This window comes from Mustela nivalis (assembly GCF_964662115.1).
Source record: "Mustela nivalis genome assembly, chromosome: 2".
Classification (NCBI taxonomy): domain Eukaryota; kingdom Metazoa; phylum Chordata; class Mammalia; order Carnivora; family Mustelidae; genus Mustela; species Mustela nivalis.
In genome coordinates, this window is record NC_139021.1 from 123087174 (window position 1) to 123107054 (window position 19881).

At 41.0% G+C, this 19881-nt stretch overlaps 1 protein-coding gene across 1 annotated transcript in view; it reads right to left on the minus strand.

Annotated features, from left to right (window-relative positions):
- ANK3 (ankyrin 3) overlaps window positions 1-19881 on the minus strand; it is a 335126-nt gene that overhangs the window by 288213 nt on the left and 27032 nt on the right.

Genomic DNA, 19881 nt, shown 5'->3' on the forward strand with positions numbered 1-19881 from the left:
TTTTGCTTTTAAATTATTTTTTCAGTAATTTATTTTATTGTCCATTTTGGTTACTTGATATCAGTCTCTCCTGATATAATGTTACTATGAGAATTTTTATGCAAGTAACTTTCAGCTTCCTCTTTGATTTCCTTCCTTTGGTTAGATTCTTAGAGGTCAGCGATTATGTTCAAGTCTTATGGCTTTTGACATGTTGTGCCAAATCCAAAATAGCTGAATCATACCCATGAGGTGTATTACTTCTTTATCTGGATGAAACGTTAATCTTTTAGATAGTGAGGCACAAAGTTAGTATGACAATATGAAAACACCAATTCATTTATCCAAACACATCTATTGAGAATCTATTCCTCTTCTAGACATCGCTCTAGACCCTCCCAGATCTTACACTCTTTGAGAATCTATCATTAAAAATCATGAATCTCATATTCTTGATGAAAAAACCCTTTAATAATCTTTACATATCACTCTTTTTCTGTAAAACACTAGAGGTGGTATTCATAGAAAGCTGTTTTAACAAGTGTGGTCCCTAATTAACTAGCAAGTCTAGAACCATAGACTAATCTGGGGGAAGATATCAAAAAGTGGTTCAAATGTAATGAAACCGCTCAAGTAAATTTGGAAGATTAATATGTAACAGAGGTGGTATCTGAAGTCAATGGATTATTTATAATGATAGTCTCTCGAGTACTTGAATGGCCACTACAAGGAAAAAGTGAAGCTTCTTCCCCACTCTTTACATGAAATAAAACTTAAATTTGTCAAAAATATATGTATACAAAAATAGACCTATAAAACAACTACTTGGGCAGAGTTTTTAATAGTTGTGAAGCATGGAATTCTAAGTAGAAAACGAAATCCAAAAGTCATAGAGAACAGGGTTTATACATTTGTGTATACGAAAATGTAACACTGCTATATGGCACACAAAAATGTAAGATTAAAAAAAGGACGAACAGCAAGAAATATATGCAGCCCATATCACAAAGGGCTGCCATCCGTATACTACAAAGAATTCTTACAAAGAAGAAAAGCCTCTTCTGAAAGATAATGGGCAACTGACACAAACAGAAAATAAGCATATGAAAAATCACTCAAACTTAGGCAACTTTCAATAAATAGAGCCAAAATAATGAAATATTATATTGCCTACTAAATCGGTAGAGATTGAGAATATTGGTAACAGATCTCTGGGGGAAGTCAAGGAGCCACAGAGACCATCAGACACTGTTCGAGAATGTGTAACTGGACACATAGGAATCATTGCTGCGGTTTTACGGGCACATCACTACACTACATGGAAATACATATGCGAGGGTACATACATACTCTCTCACTCTCTCACACACATATACTCAGAGTAAGCTACGCCTCATGCCTCTTTGCCCCGGGCCCAGGGTAATAACCTTCAATTTGCTGATCATACAGATTTATTCTCCTGGAACACACTCATGGGTTGAATTACTTATAGAGAATGGATGTTCTGACCCTCACTGATCTCACCCTCTGCTCAGCCACTGTTACATCACTGAGGCCCTGATATTCTTTTATTGTTTTCTAATGATTTCATACAAAGAACCTTTTCAGTAACTTGAGACTATCCATTATTTTTTTAGTTTTTCCCCAGTACCTAATACAGTGCTGTACACACTAGACACATGTTTACCAAGTGAATTTGTATGCTAGCTGGTGTTCAAAAGCCTTGTGGGTTTGAAATATAACCATTTACATCATGTTCCATGATTATAAAATGTAGGCAAAAGCCTGTGTGTCTAATCTTTCTACCTTATCCCTTGTTGAGAAGGATTTATCTGTTTTTTTTTTTTTAAGAACAAGGAAACATTAGTTTGATTCACCCTCTATTGAAAAGATTAATTTTACTACTATGAATACAAGTATATAGAGACAGAAGGGTAGTAGGGTTTTCCAATTTTTGCTGTGCCTCTGTCTTCCTGCTTGGCCGTGAACTCGTTGGGATGCCGTATCTTGTCTCATTCTCCAAGCATGTGTCCGGAAACTTGGGTTAAATCCCAAGACAGTACATGCTATGTAATGTGGGACAAGTCACCAAACACCTCTGAACCTCTGTTGCCTCATGTGTAAAACAGAGGCAAGAGCATCCCACAGGATTGGAAGGGATGAAACAGAGTGATACCTGTCAACATGCTTGACAATGAACGGTGAATGCATAAATAGTCAAGTACCAGATAGGTTTAGTGGGACCATTATAAACCAATTCCTTCTGCTTGCTTCACCAGATGAACTTTCAAGGGTGAACCACGGTAACGTTAACCCAGTGGCTGTCACACTCTACTGTGCATCAGAATTTCCTTGTTAAAGCACAGGCTGGTGGGATTCAGCTCCTGGACTTCTGATTTTGTGGATGTGGGATGCAGCCTGAGAATCTGTATTTTTTTCAGATTCCCAGATGACGCCGATCCTGCTGGCCTTGGTACCAAGCTTCGAGAACCACTGCCCTTAAACATTTAAACATAAGTGACTACTTTCAAACACAGCTTCTTTTTTGTGATTTTTTTGATTCTGTGATTTTTTTGTGTATGCTTTTTCTTTTTAAGTGAAAAATAGGCTCTACAGCTTCGGGTGTAATCTTGAACCTCTAAGTCTTGTTCCCTCAGCCCCTTTGCCACCACCAGGCTATGCTTTGTTTGCTTCCCTTACCCTGGAGGTTTCAGCCAAGAAATGGCTTTGTTTCCTACACTGATGTAGGGCTCTACATCTTTCTTAGCATTATTAGCAACAGAGCAAGGATGAATTGCAAATCCTATAAAAGACAAAAAGGGACTCCTCTGTCTTACTTGGTGCTATTCCTTAAGCAAACTCTTGAGTATTAAGTCTTTGTCACCCCAGCTGGCCCATCCCAAGTCTGGGTGGTATCAAAACCTGGATCTGTCACTGGCTCCATTCCACGCCCTGGCCTTTGCCACCCACCTGCTTATGCTTACTACCCTTTGTCTTACAGTATCCCCTAAGCTCTTCTTTCTGCTCTCCTCTTGACTTGGGGCAAACAAAACCTGAAACCAGCCGGCAGGTGATGACCGCTTCCCTGACAAGACCTGCCAACAGCCCAGACCACCCAGACCACCCAGACCATTTGAGCTAAACCTCGCACCTGCACAGATGGGCCATGGAGTGACCTCTGGAATGACCCACAATTACCTTTCCCTCACTATCATACCAAAATCTCCACCCAAGGAGGAACCTCAGCCTCATTTACATGACACATAAGGTATATGCAGGCGCCTGTATGACCTTCTGCCCACCTCCACCTAGGATGACAAGGCTTCCCTAACTAAATATTCAGCCCAAGCCTAAATAAAAGGAACCCTTTCACCCTCTCATGAGGAGTCATGGCTTTGGAAGCCATTCCCTGCAATCTCCTTACTTGCTGCAAATAAATAAAAGTTTCCTTGTGTGACAACCAACCTCGGGTAATTTCTGACTCACTAAGAAATGAACTCACATCAGTTCCTTGGGTGTCAATTATTCACGCACCTGCCTTCTCTGTTGTATGAAAAGAAAAGCTCAGAACCAGTCAAAAATGTAACTGATTCAGGAAGTATTGGCATCTGACAATCTCCAGAAAAAGTAGTAGGTAGTGACTAAAGACACAGACTCAGGTAAGACAGAGGTAAAACAGATTTTGGGTTTGAACTACGCTCTGAGATACATGAGCTGTGTAACCCAGAACAAATAATCCGTGAGCCTCGGGCTTCCCAGCTGTTAAAGTGAAGAGATACAGTAGGAATTTCAGAAGGCTGAAATGTTTAAATGGGATATTATACTTCAAGGATTTATAATAGTGCCTGGCATAATGTCCTTGCTAGTAGTAGTAGTAGTCGTAATAGTAGTAGTAGCAGTAGTTTCAACAATCATGAGATATTATATTATATTCTACTTTATAGAAGGGGCGTCTCTACAAGAAAGTGAGTTGATTTCATGAGCCATACAAGAAATGAACTCCTAGTTTCAATAGATGGTAACTGGCTCACAAAGCCTGGAACCGTGTTAGACGCGTGTGATCAGCTCTCCATAACTGCCTGGTGAGTGACAGGGACCACAGATAAAGCTAAAAGAGCCACCACAAGATCCAAGACTCTAACCTCTAAAGACAGAAGGGAGGCCACAGTCATGTGCACATCGTCCACACAAATATGAGGCTCTCTAGGGTCATTTCCATTTTCCCAGCACAAACTGGTTTCTGAAGAAGGCTTGCTCCAGGGTTGAGTAAGTGATGACAAGCCAGGCTCATGAGAGAAACATGGGAAAAGACAAAATGCTAACACAGCTTTGTGGAGCAAGAGTCGCTCTAAAAGACAAGTAGAACGTTTTCGGTGCAAACTGTTGGGTGTGACACTTGGCCTTTTATTTGCTATTGAACTTCAACCCTTCATTGTGATCTCATGAATTCAACCAGAGAAGTCAGAAGAAGATCCAATTCTGCAAAATGTTCTATGCAGTCTCAATGTTGGATTTCCCAGCTCTTGAAGAAAGGAGTGCAAAGGCCTCCTGTGTCACAGCTTTGGCTGTGAATCCAAACTGAAGAACTGTCCTTCGGCTCTCATAAAGATGGGAAGCAGAGAGTAGTTTAGAAATAGGGAGAACTATTTCCTATTTGATGCTGAGGAAGATAAATGCTCAAGAAACCCATCTGTGAAATATTCAGTGCATGTAAAATCTACCCCCCCACATACTTTTTTTAACACACCAAAAAACTCCAAAATATAGGAAAATCTTAATTCTTCCTCTTTTCTTTCAATCATTGCTTCACATAAAGATGGACTCCATGCAAGTTCTTTGGGTAAAATTAACTCACTTTACCCGCTAAAATATCATGTGAATCCTAATTCTTTCTAAATATAAGGAAAAAGAGAAGAAAGAATAGAGATGATAGCAACACTGGAACAGGAGTGTGAATGAGGGTGGAGAGGATCTCTCCTGCTCTGTTCTCCCTTCTTAGAGGCATAAATATTCTTGGCAAAATAAGAAACTTCTAAGTAACAAGGGTTTCTGGACAAATCACATCTCCCCAGAGGTAAATAGAGATGTAGAGGGAACAGGTGATACGACAAGAATATAGCAGAAGGAAAAAAAAAAAAAGAGCCCTATACAGTCTATACAGTTAATAAGCATTTTCTGGAAACAATCGGAAGAGGACACAATGGTGCTGAGCCTACATGCCTAATAACTAACATATCCATTATTTACATTGTTTTCAAATCGATTGAAAACCACAGTGCCAGCCACATTTATTCAGCACTCCCTATGAGCAAGGCACTATTCTAGGGAGAGTCAAAGAAGGAAAATGCCTTGTCTTGGACTTTATGGGGGAGATAAGACAATGTACACAAATATCTACAATATAATATGCATACTAGGATATATAGTAAACATCCAGCAAATGCACACTAATTAATTATGGAGCAGAGATAGCAGCTAAAGGTTCTGGCTTTAAGAAGAGACTGAATGGGCATGAGGGAGGAGTGATGCAGTAGGGAAGGAGCAGCCCAAAGGAACAAAAGACAAGAAAGAGCCGTAAGAGCTTCCAGTGAACCTGGTCAAAGAACTTTAGAGAGTGAACAGAGCTTCACTGCGCCATGAGCAACCAACATGGGGTCTTCTCACTCAAGGCATGTTACAAATGGGTGTGGGGGGGGAATATTAAGAAATTTGTGGAAGTTATTCCACCTTTGTCTGAGTAGATGAAGCAGGTCCCTTGAGTTGCTCAGGCCAATCCTCTTCATCCTTTTCCTCTAAGAAAGAGACTTCAGAAATCTGATGTCAAGAGACTCTTAAGCCCCAGCTCCCATCTCTAAAGGAAAAACAACTGTAACTGTTACCAAGATAAAAGGGAAAGAAGGTTGAGGAGCAGGAAGAGGAGAAACAGCACAGTATGAGCACAATTTACAGTGTGTCATGAGGAACAGGTTCCGGGGCAAAAGTGTGGGAACAGCTGAGCTCATCCCTCAGGATCTTGAGGGTTGCAGCAGCCCCTCACTCACTAGGGGTGGGGGGGTGAGGGGGTGGGAACAAGACGTGCTACCCCACCAGTGAGTTCCCTGGGCCCTGCCACTCTTCCCAGGCCTTTCACCTGGCTGTCTTCCACGGAGAATAATGTAGCTCTAATTACTTAAACTGCTTTATTGGTTTCACATAGAAAAATCCCTTAAATCCACTTTCAAAAAGCAGACAATGCCACTCAGAGGGCACAAATGCATTTCCTCAAATGCTTTTCTCTTGGAAACAATTATAATTTAAACAATGAAAGAGGCCCGGCTTACTTCTCTCAATTCCAGTGGAAAACCTCCAATCCGAAGGCTTCCCACAGTTAAGGGGACCACAAGCATTTAAATATAAAAGGTTCATTTAAGGATTCAGACTCAGAAGGTTTTTCTTTGGGGACAATCAGAAAATAAAACAATGAGGGGGGAAAGTCCTTGGTACCCCCCTCCCCACTCTCCATCCCTAAGTCTGTCAATAACCACTAAATGACTCCCCAGATGCACGCTAATGGCACTCTCCCAGAATGTACATCTGCTGTGTTTATGAGACTTGCTTTGACATACAACTGCCAAATATAGAATTATTCACTTCAGTGCTATCACAGACTGCTCCATGCACAGGGCAGGGGCATTTGGGAAGTTCCGTATTTGAAGAGAGGAAAAGGAAAAGACCACTCATTTATATTTTTAGTCCACGTTCTCTTCCAAAAATATGCAAGTTCTACAAACTACGTTAATTTTTATTTTGAACTTTATTGCCTTGAAACTTTAGGGGGAAACTTCATGGCATGATAAGGTGAAGAGAACACTAATGACAATTCAGGCTGTAAAAGGATCTGGATGAACCGCAGGGAACTTAAAGGGGCACAGGCAGTCAGAGACAGGCAAGGACAGCTGCTCAAGCTGGCAGGACCTCAGAGAACATCTCAGCAAGCATCATGAATGAAAAGGTACATCCCTATTACTTTTAAAATTGCTTTCTAAGAAGGATTATAAAGCAAAAAACTCAGAAGCCAATGCAGTAAAGGCATCCAGAAATGCATTTACAATGAAAAAAAAAAAAAAAAACAACTCTACTATTTTATACTTAATGTCTAGGTGCACAGTGGCAATTGACGTCTCCTGCTTATTTGAATCATGACTTCAAGTACACAACAAATGGAAAAAGGGAGCCTGGGTAATTAACTCTCCCACACCTGATAATAAAGCCCTCACTGAAGGTTTGCCTTTGGACTTCATTCACACACCTACACAGATATGAGTTAGTGAACTAGCTGGAGGAAATGCCCACATTCACACACATGCTGAGTTTTAATTTCACAGTAACTGCTGGACCCAGAGGCAAGCAAGTGAGAGCTGTGCAAGTATGGCACCAAAGGCCAGGATCCTTCAGTGATGGCATGTGTGGGTAAAAATCACGAACTGAGAGCACAGGTAAGAATCTTATTCCCATAAGTTTCTTATGGAATGAAACCCCTCCCCACCTTTGAATTGCTCCAACTCTTTCAACACTTGTTTCTCCCCTCTTCCTTTTCTTTCCAAAAGAAAAGAGGTTGGGTTATCAGCAGCATTTGTTCACCAAACATTTGCTATTTTTCATCTTCCTGTGAATTGTGCTCCCTCCCTTCAAAGTCCCAGACCCTTGCCACCTTCTCTTTAGCTTGGGGTGACTTACATACCTCACTTGCCTGTCTTTAGAATTTCCATGTCTGTATGGGTAGATTCCCCATGTGTACAATATTAAATCTGATTTTCGCCTGTTAATCTCTCATGTCAGTTTGATTCTTAGTCCAGCCAGAAGGACCGTGAAGGGCAGAGGAATTTCCTCCTCCCTGACAAAGCTTATGAACCACTTACTTTCCCATTCAGCTAAGGTTTCTAAAACTCAGGAATGGTAAATGCTGTGTTGCTGTATGTCTAGATGCACACACCAGCTGAATGACGATCATATTTAGCTTAAGTAAGTCTAACGGGACTCTCTTGGTAGAGAGAGGAAGAAAGGGATGAAGAGAGGAAAAGAAAATATGAATGAACGAGGGGAAAATAGAAGCTGTGAATCCTAGGTCCTTAACTCCTTTAGTCCATGAGCTCCCTATAACTATTACTATGCTATAGTAAGCCAGGATTGAACATTGTCTGATTTAATATGTACTTTTATTTATTTCACTATACGCGTCTCTGTAAAGATTTCCTTGATTATCCCTGCTCAACACATCTCCTTGGGTTCTCATACTATTTAATCTCTACAGGATTTCTTTCTTTCTTTTTTTTTTTTTTAAAGATTTTTCATTTTATCCACTTGACAGACAGAGATCACAAGTAGGCAGAGAGGCAGGCAGAGAGAGAGGGAGGGGGAAGCAGGCTTCCTGCTGAGCAGAGAGCCCGATGCGGGGCTTAACCCACTGAGCCACCCAGGCACCCCTCTACAGGATTTCTTGCTGCACAATCTCCCTTTTTATCATTAATTTTGTTGACTGATGAGCACAAATTTTGTTCATTGATGAGACTACTCCTGTGTGAGGGAGTTATCTGGTTTGAAGATTCTATGTGTGACTGAAACCTTTAGGCCATGGCCTCCACAAGCAGCGCAGGCAGAACGTGAGCATCCCTTGTTCTGTTTTGTATGTATGCCCCTACTTGATCTGGGGGGGAATTAAGGTCAGAAACATTCCCACAATCACTGACAGCACAAAGGTCACTGGAGTGATTTTTAAAATAATGACCACTGCTAAAATAAACACTGCCCCAGAAACCTGCTGTTTCACCCCATGAATCTTTGCACTTATTCATTGTCTCAGGATTTTCCAGGGAGATCCCAGCCTGTTAATTTTTCCCAGTGGAGGTCAGCAGGCAGGGCCAGAGAGCCACGTGCACTGTTGTCATCATGGGCTTGGCCTGTGACCAGGCACCAAGTGGCTGTGCTTGGCTAGGGCATCTCCATGGCCACGTGCAGTCCATGATGTCATGAACACTGTTGTCTCCAGCAGAGTATTGTATCCCGTCGATCAAACTCTGATCAACAGTCCCATTTTCAGCTCCATCCCACCTTCTACAATCAGCTAGACTTGATCACTGAATACTTTGTGAATTGTGAATTGTTCCATGATCGTGAAAATAAGCAGTTGGGATTTAAGTCATTCTTTGCCTCCCCCGAGACAGATGATATATTCCTTAGAAGAGATGTGAAGAGATCTGAAAAACCCTTGAGATGACAGTGAGTCAAGCCTTCTAGAGAACTAAGTGGTTCTCCTGGAAGTATAGGCATCTTTAATGACAAGAGATGGAACATGTCTCTGCTTGTTGGAAAAACTGTTCTCACTAGTAAACTGCATTCATTGCCACACACACACAAAAAAGTTAGACATTATCTTCAAACTCAATAGAAAAACTGAATTTGATGTTGGTTGCCAAATCCTTAATGAAAAATAAGTAGAGCCAGCATCATTCTTTAATAACACATTCCAAATAAGCTGGAGTTAAGAACAGCTGTCAGGAAACTCTCTGCCATCTTTTCTCCTGTAACCCCAGAGATAAAGAACATATAATATAAAAATAGCTCCTTGCCCCAGTTCTTCTTGGCTCTTGCCCGGATACTGATCAAGAGAAGGGACGGTGGTGCAAGTCAGGTGTTTAATGTCAATTTTTTGCATTTTTCCTCTTTTATAGGAGTTCTCTCCTAAAATGTGGTTGTACAAAAAATGTAAACTTTTATTGTAATACAAGTTTATCTTTGCTTATGGAGCTTTAAATTAAAAAATCACTTTCCTTTTATATTAAGTTTTAGATATTGATGGTTTTGTGTTCTCTAAAGAGAGAATTCTGCATTTTATATTTCTGCTAAAGAAACAGCCCTGAAACAGATCATCTTCATAATTAATTTTAGAAGTGTAAGATCTTGTATTTTGTAGCTTAATCTAAGAACAGACTTCAAATTTATTTTTATCAAGACTGTTTAGAGAATATAACTTAGCTCTCTAAAAAATTGGGACATGGAAAAAAAGAGTAGAAGGAAATATGCTACATGATTAATAATGGTGAATCCTGGGTGTTAAGACTTCTCATGATTGCTATTTTTGTGTTTTGATAATCTGTATTTTTCATAATTTCAAGAACCACAATTTTTAAGATTTTTGCAAATAAATTTAAAAAAACAACAAACAACAGTAACTACTCTTGTCACAAGAGTTTAACTGAAACTAAACCTTATCAAGAAGTCAACATCCTTGCTTTCCCCTCAAGGCATTAAAGGGGAGGAAATCAATGATTTTTCTCCTTCTTCTCCTTCTCCTTCTTCAATTCAAGGTTGGCTTTTGTGCCGCTGTCTTGAGTAGCTTGTTTTCTCGGGGCTTTACTGGCATAACCAGGTTTTAGTTGGATTGACATTGTCCATGTTCTCAGGGAATGACACTTTGTCAAATGGAGCCTAGATACTGGCAAATATGCTCCTAAAACTTCACCACATTTAATCTCTGTGAGGCATTTGAGGCCAAAGAGAGTTCAGAAAACATTGCTCTAATTGAGATAAAGGAAAATCCAGCCAGACATCCCCTGAAGTTTCATCTTCTACATGCTCACAAAAGGCCAGAAAGCACCTCTACACCCCCATAGTAACAGTAAAATATTTCTTTCTTCCATAGATTATAGATTTTAAGACCGTTTCCAACACCTCCTTGTGGCCCCTTCCTTTATATGGCTAAATTTAGTCAATATCATCTTACCCTCTGATAACTTTAAAGTTCTACATTTCAGACAGAAAGTGGAAAAATGAGACCTAGGAGGGTCCCCTTCCTTCTTTTGTTTCTGCTTCCTGTCTCCTCCCAGAAAGGACAAAGGAGGAACAGAAAAGAGACATTGCTCCTCAGGCTCTGTCATGTGGATATCATGCTATGGTTCAGACACAGCCATGCCTTCAAAGATCTTACAGTCTACCAACAACAACACATATATTAAAAACGTCCCAACAGAGAGTGAAATGCATGTCGGGCTGCTGGTGTGGGAGCCCAGAGAAGCAGCAGTGAGGAGAATGCACTTCCCCAATAGAAATGGTCTCAAGGATGGTGAGCATCGTCATCTCCTTAGAATTCTGGTTTATCCGTCTTGTGCATGAACGTCTTTATGGACTCGCCTGAGAATTTAATGCCTTCTACTATTATAATTGTCACAGGAAATTATTCTGAGTTCATATATATGATTTATAATGCTCTGAAATCATGGGAGTAGAGTACTCATGCTTCTCAACCGATCCAGTCTACATACATAGTCCGTGGTACTCCTGCAGCCACGAGGTAGATCAGATGCCCGGAGAGTTCCTCTCGCTGCATGTTTCCAGCAGGTACGGCATCTGCCAGCATCTACAGTTCCTCTCTTGGGTACCACCACCCCAGGAAGCTCCTAATAGTGTGGCTCCTGATAGCGCAACTAATAGCTCCTAATAGCGCAACTCCTATGTCCAGTGGCTGGGGGACAGAACGTCCGTACGGTGGCCCCAGCTAAATGTTCTACATCGAGGGACTACAACTTTCTATGAGAGACATCCAGGTGCAGTCCCACTCCACCTCAAATCCATGCCACCAGGCTCACTATCTGAGTTCAAGAGCCCCAGACACTGTACAGTTTCGGACTGCCCTATTATTCTAACAGAAATGGGCTGCCTCCCTTAGATCCTGTGTAACCCTCTCATGTGAAGTCTGTTTCACTTCCATCCTCAAGTAATTCAGCACCTGGCAGTGGGAGCAGGCGTCCTTCCTGCTCTCTTGTGCAACGCTCAAGTCATTTCTCCTTCCTCTTTCTTTTCTTTTTTTTTTGTTTAAAGATTTTATTTATTTATTTGACAGACAGAGATCACAAGTAGGCAGAGAGGCAGGCTGAGAGAGAGGAGGAAGCAGGCTCCCTGCTGAGCAGAGAGCCCGATGCAAGACTCCATCCCTGGACCCTGGGATCATGACCTGAGCCGAAGGCAGAGGCTTAACCCACTGAGTCGCCCAGGCGCCCCTCTCCTTCCTCTTTCAAAAACCAAGATCCTCTGAAGCACCTGCTATCAGCTTACTAGTCTTGCTTGTGTTTATCTGCTCGTCCGCTGAAATCCTCCTTACACCCCCTTCACCACGGATGACAGCGTCCTATGGCCCGGCATCGTTTTCTCTATCACTGTTCCCAGCAGATTTCTTAGCAGTTTCAGCATTGTGGCTTTTTCCAAGGCTCTGGCCTCTCAAGTCTTTGCCCTCCTTCAAGACAATCCCCTTCAGCCACATCACACATGGCCACAGGCCATACTTTATGACCAACTGCCGCATCACATCCAAAATACACAGTGTAAGGCTCTCACACATCCACTTTTTCACTCCCCATCACCCCCATCTTGTCTTTAATTTCCTCCGTATTAGCTAATATTCCATGCCCTGGCATTACAACCACTCCCTTTATATACAACGGCCTTGGCCTTTCAAACATACCCTTCTAGAAAACCCTAAATAGGTTTAAGCAAACCCCGTAGTGGTTTGCTTAAACCTATTTAGGATGGTTGCACCCAGATCTGATCAGTTAAAGAATCCCGGAGAAAATGACCTGACCCTGCAGACTAGACTCACTTGAAATCCACCGCCATTTACCCTGAATGGACTCCATGGTGCCAGGCAGTCTTATGAAACTTCCTTGGCCAATCTGCTTTCGTCCAAGAAAAGACTTCATTCTCAGTCCTCCCTCTTCCTTCTCCCAAACCCCCTTCTGTCCCTCACTTTCAGCTGCTGCATCCTCCACGGAGAAGACAGATGTAAGGGGATGAGTACTAAGTCAGCTTCTCGCCGCCACCCCTAGCAACCTTCCCGAATCTGCGGCAGGGGCTCGGGTTCCTCTCCTTCTACAAAAGATGTGCTGTCCTTGCTCCTCTGTGAAGCCAACCCTCCCATGTGGGCACCGGCTCCCTCGTACCATTCAGGGCTTGTCCTGACTTCCTAAGAACAACTTAGCTACTGTCATCCTCCCCTCTCTCTTTAGCATTGTCCATTTCTTCATCTATACAATCTTCTTCCCATCAGTAAGATGCTTTCCCTGTCTTTTTCATGCTAATTAAACAAAACGAAGAATGTCCAAACCCCAAACCCAAAATACTTTCCTGGGGCCCCATTTCTCTTCTAGCAATTCCCTCGCTTCTTTAATCTCTTTTATGAGAAATTGTCTCAATATAATAACCTTTTGCTTCCTATTCTCTCTTCTTTTAACCCCCTTAGCTCACCAGTAACCTGAATCTTACAAAGTCAGTTGTCAATTTTCGATTTAACACTACAGAGCACCTAACATGCTTGGCCACACCCTCCTCCACAAAGAGCTTTCTTCCTCAAACAACCATGCAGGTATACCCGGTCATCTTCTGATCTCAGTATATGTTGCTTCTCAGTCTCTCTTCTGGTTCCTCCTCCTCTTCTAAATCTCTAAACACTGAGGATGGCCCAGAGCTCTGTGTTTGGTCACCCTCTGTTCTTCAGTTGCCCCCAATCAAGTTGCATTGGTTTAAAATCACTCAAAGCACTCACAGATGACTGCTTCAGGTCTCAGGTCTGGACCCCTGACTATCACCAAACCTGCACATCTGACTGTCCTGCTGATGTAGCTACTGCTGGCTAGACAGCTGGCATATTAAGGGTTCAGTTTAGCTCTACTTTCTACCATTCTTCTTTAGTTGACTTTACTCTTGGGATTTGGGCCACCTTTAGGAGAATAGGGCATGCCAGTGGAGATCTACCGCTAGGGACTTTGCACCTACTGTTCCTTCCACTTGATAAGCTCCTCTGGGGGATAAAGAACTTTCTCCTTTTAATAATTCAGATCCCAAGTCAGATGTCATCTCCCTGAGTGGTTTCTTCCATCACCCTACAGAGAACTGCTTCCCCAGTCACTACCTACACACTTTGGCCACACTGACTTTCTTCACAGCATTTATCTGCAATGGACATTGTCCTATTCGCTTGTGTATTTATTACTTGATTCCCTTCATTAGATGCCAGCTCCAACCTCTGAGGGTCTCAGGCTGTCCCATTCACTGTTTGTCCCTGATATTTAGAAAGATGTCTGCACAAGGGAACTGCTCAGGGAAGATCTGAGATTTGATACTTGCCAGATCCACCTGAATGGTAATGAGGATGAAAATCAGTTCATAAAGTGTTTTGACTGTATGCTCTTTCATAAGAACGCGCTATCCTCATTTTCACAATTTGGTTGACAACCCAGTGACCCCAGTGGCCCCCAAAGCACTCTTCTCTAGCTGGAATACATGTACCACCTTGACTGAAAGTGCTAGTCAAAAGAGCTCCCTGAGAACAATTTCTCTCTGCAAATATAACCAAGGCTTAACGTGGTGAAGAGCTGATAGCATCCCCTTCAAATCAGACTTAAATAAACTATCACTTCTTATACACTATACCCTATATTGATCAGTTTGAGGGGCTTGACCCATGCATTCTTAACCCCTGAATTCACTTTGCTAGTGTGATTTATGCTTTCCTTAAATTGGTCTTTTTTAGATCCCTTTTTAATCACAATGCTAGTTTGAATCAAGAACTCAATCATTCCACCCGAGAGTTTAAAATTCCTAGTGATAATGCCAACAAATCTAATTTGACCAAATTCAGAAGGTTAAGCACAGATCTACTATTTATTTCTAAAATCTTTATTTTATCAGTATTAATAGTACTCTGTTACTAGTACTAAATGGTATTAGTAGTAATTGTCTCCGTATTTCTGAGCAGTAACAAAGAGACAATAAATTAACTGAAAAAAGTCCAAAAAATTTTCCAGAATTGAAAGAACAGTTTTGATAGAGGTTTGTTCTTTGTTTTTAAAGATTTTATTTATTTGTCAGAGAGAGAGAGAGAGAGCACAGGCAGACAGAATGGCAGACAGAGGCAGAGGGAGAAGCAGGCTCGCCACTGAGCAAGGAGCCCGATGTGGGACTAGATCCCAGGATGCTGGGATCATGACCTGAGCTGAAGGCAGCCGCTTAACCAACTGAGCCACCCCGGCGTCCCTGTTTTTTGTTTTTTAAGATTTTATTTATTTATTTGTCAGAGAGAGAGAGAGAGAGAGAGAGAAAGCACAAGCAGGCAGAGTGGCAGGCAGAGGCAGAGAGAGAAGTAGACTCCCTGCGGAGCAAGGAGCCCGATGTGGGACTTAATCCCAGGACCCTGGGATCATGACCTGAGCTGAAGGCAGTGGCTCAACCAACTGAGCCACCCAGGAGTTCCTTGATAGAGTTTTTTATACAGGTTTAAGTCTCAGTGTGTCTGGCACTGCATGTGTGTACATACATGTGCACATAGGTCCGTGTGTGTATGTGTGTGTGTATGAGGCATGAGGAGAGACAACTGCATCTTTAGGCTTACTGTATTTACCTATTTTGACAAGACCCTAAAGAGTTAGGCACAGATCTAATTTTACTAGAAAGAACTGTTTTATTCCAGGTTGTTGAATGAACATGACTATTCAGCTGCGATTAGGTCAAGAAATGTCAAGTGTGATATTTGTTTCATTCTGTTTTAATAAAGTAGATGTGAAATGTTTCTTACCATGTAAGGAGCAAATCAAGGGTACCATCTAAAACATTCTTTTCCTTTTCAGTAATAGGAGACCCAAGGAGACAGCTGGATTTATTGAAGCTAAGAGAAATCTTTTGAATGAAAAAATCAATTTTAACTTTTGAATCTAATATTACAAAACCTTTATCTAAAAAGAGTAGCTCCTGGTTATTTTTCTTGATTTCTACCTATGATCTATTCAGAAAAGAAAAAGGAAGTTGCCATTTACAGAGAGAGATTGTTTCTAAGTGGTTCTTCCTAGGAAGATGGATGAAAATGGAAACTACTGTACCTGCTGAAACTATTAATTAAAAACAAAAGTCCAGATAGGTCTATTTTATTAAGTAATGCAAATTAAAATCTTTAGTCTTAAGCCTGAAAACTCTATGGTCACAGGTAGGCTTTTACAACAAGAAAAACCACTGATACTGGACATACTCTAGAATCAAAACATTAGATCAGTTCTGTTTTTTATCAAATCTTTCTTCTGGGGCCATTATTCTTTCCCAAGTACCTAAGGAAATTATTCAATATTCTGCAGAACTGATGTGTGCCTGAATCTTTTCTAGTGTATTTTCCACCTGAGTCAGAATTTTGTTACTAATAATTAAACTATTGAGGAAAAAAACCAGGACAGTTGAATAACGTAAGTGAGCCACTCTTGGAAGTTTTCAACTACAGCCTTTAGAGGCCCTTAATAATTGTAATTTGAGATACTGGAATTTCGGAGAGGAATTTTAAAATCACTTCTTCTAAGTTCCTATGGTGGACGTCTTGTTAATTGGAGTGTTCAGAGAACAGAATGTGAATTTAATTTTTGGTCTAACTCAAGACTTTTTGGCAAATGCTTTTTGTTTAGCCCTTAATGTTAAAAATATTTCATAAATGCATTATTAGCTCACTTGTGTTTCACGCTGTTCAGCCCCTTGTTCAGTAAGAAAGGAACTAGCAGGAGTTCAGAGTCATGGTAATACTCATTGGAGTAGAATAAGGTATTGGGATAAATGGAGGAGATAAATTCTAAGACATATTTTGACAACTATTATTTACAGTGGATTCCTGGTTATAGTTTATCTTGTCCCGATTTCTCCCTGTTGTGAACATTTTAACATTTTAAAACATTAACATTTTAAAATGTTGTGAGCATTTTAAAAAAAGGTCTGTTAATAAAGGTTTTTTAGTCTTCGTTTGGTTCCACTTAGTGGAATTTTCTTCCACTATTCTTTCATTAACCTAAAGGGTATTTTTGTGAAAACTACATTTTCTGATTGTACAACCAACATACACATTGTTTGAAAAATCAAACAACGTAGACAGTCTTAAGCACTGTCTACCATTTTGGTGAATAATAAATTCATACGTGCATGAAGCACAGCTTTGTGAACCGAGAGGCAATGGCACCTCATAGCCACGGAGCCTACTTCATATCCCAAGCAACATTTCGATGCTATTAGAATATCCTACAGGGTCATTTTTAAGGTTTCCATACTATTTCATTATCTATTTAACCCAGCCTCTAGTAATGAATTGGAATGCTTCCTAATTTTGTTGTAAAACACTGCTACAACACCTCACCCCCCCCCCCCCGCCCAAATCTTGCATACATAGCTCTGCACACTTGTTTCATCATCATTCTCTTAGGATAAATTCCAGAAAGTATACACTATATTTTAAATTACATGTCTACTCTGGCACAACCAGGAATATTTCCTATGAATAGATAATTTGTAGACTGTCTCAATTCCGAGAGCTGTACTGATTATTATGCTGAGCTAAAATTTATAACATCAAGAGACCAAATGATGATAACTATTTAAAACTGTGTATAAAAGTTCTAGGAAGGCAGAAAGGCTCGTGTCCCAAACTAGAATATCTCTATCACACATGAGCCAGCAGGACTTTGGCAAAAAGCTCCCCATAGTACCTTAATGAATACAAGTGGTCAGGGTTGCGGTTTCACATTTCACCGAGGGAATGCCCAGGGACAAGGATGGAATGTCAGGTGCAAGTGAGAGTTCCTCACTCAGCATTCTGCATTTACCTCCAGCTGCTGGCTTTGGACAACATTCAGGGATCCACACACCCCTTGCATTCATTCATTCTTTCAGCAAACCTCCCTGAACACCATCTCTCAGGTACCATGGGTGGCCATGCGGTCCTTGCCCAGGGAGCACACTTAGTCTAACTGATGACAACTTCAGGGCCAGCTGGACCCACAGATAAATACTCTGCCTGAGCACATCAGGACAGTCTTCACACAGGGGCATTAGAGCTGGTTCTGGGGAACGGGGTGGTGGTGAATGGACTGGGTTACCTGGGACGGAAGCGGACTTGTTCTCTGCTCACCCACTGAATGACCTGAACCCTTCCTTCCTTTGTTACCTCTGCAGTAGAAAGGCTAGCTACTCCTTTTTCCAGCCTCCCTTGTCATTGGCGGGAGCTAGAAGAGGCCGTTCTGGCCAGTGAGAGAGAAGCTGGCTAGGGGCTACGGGAAGCCAGCTTCTTTTTCTGATAAAAGCACCACAGAGCTCTATCCTTTACCTCCTTTTGCCTTAACTGAGTATCTGAGGCAGGAAGCAAGGAGTGAAGATCAACATCACTAAATCTCCCAACTAGCACAGACAGCTCATTTTGTGGGGGAACAGGAACCTCTCTCTGTTTACACCATTTGGAGTCGGATGTACTGCTATTTGCAGCTGAAGGCATTCAGCTTCAATCAATGTATCATTCCTCCAACTAAGACTGTGTCTGGATAGAGGCAAGAATAAGGGGCCAAGATGGGGCAAAACAGGGATCAGATTTCAGAACGAGCACCTTCAACAACTGATGCTCTCAAAACATGGCACTTTCAAGCTCAGGAGGCATAACTAAGTATACAGGGTGACATTTCTCCTAAGTGTGAAAGCCTGAGAGTGTGTATTTATTAGAAAAATAGGATGACACTCTCTGATAATGAATTTGAAACATGGATTCTTTGAGATGCAACAACTTCAAAAGTACCAAAAGTAAGACAAGCAAATCCTAACATGAATTATAGAATCAACGAGTAAATATAATTTAGAAATAACAAATGAGAGTACAAAAAGCAGTACAACTAGGCAAAGGGCATGCACGCATATGATGTCCTTTCTGCATCCATTTTCTTCTGGCAGAAACTTTGAGTTTATATGAAAAATAAGGCAAAATTTTTAAAAAGCTAACAGACAAAACATTACCATTACAGTGGAGTTAAAAGAAAGTAGCTGTTGTGTGTGTGTGTGTGTGTGTGTGTGTGTGAGTGCGTGCGCACGCGCGCACATTTTAATTTTAAGAGCAAAGGAAACAACAGCATCTAGATGATCGTGAATTTTGGCCAACTGAACAGCCTAAGAGTTTATTCAAGCCTGCTGAAGATCATAGACATCATGTAAAGAGGGGTCTATGGGAAGAAAGATCTAATGATAAAAATGTGTAAAATTAGTCAGAAAAACAAGACAAGGAATGTGAAGACTGCTGTCCTAACAAACCCCAAAGCCCACAAAACTCTTTCCCAAAGTCTGAGAAAATAAGCCAATCATTCTGAATGTGGACAATTTACAAAATCATAAGTAAATGGGGAGGAACCATGTGTTTTAAAGGAAAGAACAATAACTACAAGGAAATCTGAATAGGCAGACATTTTCTGTATTCCCAAAGGCTGAGGGACACCATCCAACATGGCACTGCTTTGTGGATCTATTTCTCTGAAAGCAAACAACTTAAAATCACCACACATCTGAGTGTGAAATAAAAAATGTGTAATAAATTTCAAGGTATGAAAAACTTAGGTCTTAAAATCTAAGACACCAAGATGCTGACTCTTATTTACCACAATCTGTTGGCATCCCGCATGGTACCTGAGAAGTAGGTGTTCAAATATTTGTGGGAAAAAAGAGAAGGAAAAGAGAAGTAGGAAACTTCCTACATGAGCAAGATATTCTTTACAAAGAATACTTTTCCAAGTGGCAGAAGTATCATGCAGTATAAAATACACATAAGTTGCAAAATGATCTTAAGGAAATAAACAACACAGGATACATTCTTATGAGGTAGGTTATAGAAGAACACTTCAAAGAGCCCTCTCAAATTGCATCCTCAATTCCATTCATCAAAACCTGGTAGGTAATATGTGTCACCATTTCACTGAACAGTGTTCAAATATTTGTCATAGACGGAATCTCTAAAACAACAAAGGGCAACCTGCTCTTAACGGGAAGACTGAATTATCCTGAATGAGGTTACAAGCATTTACCACTTATAGGAAGCATTTCTCTCTT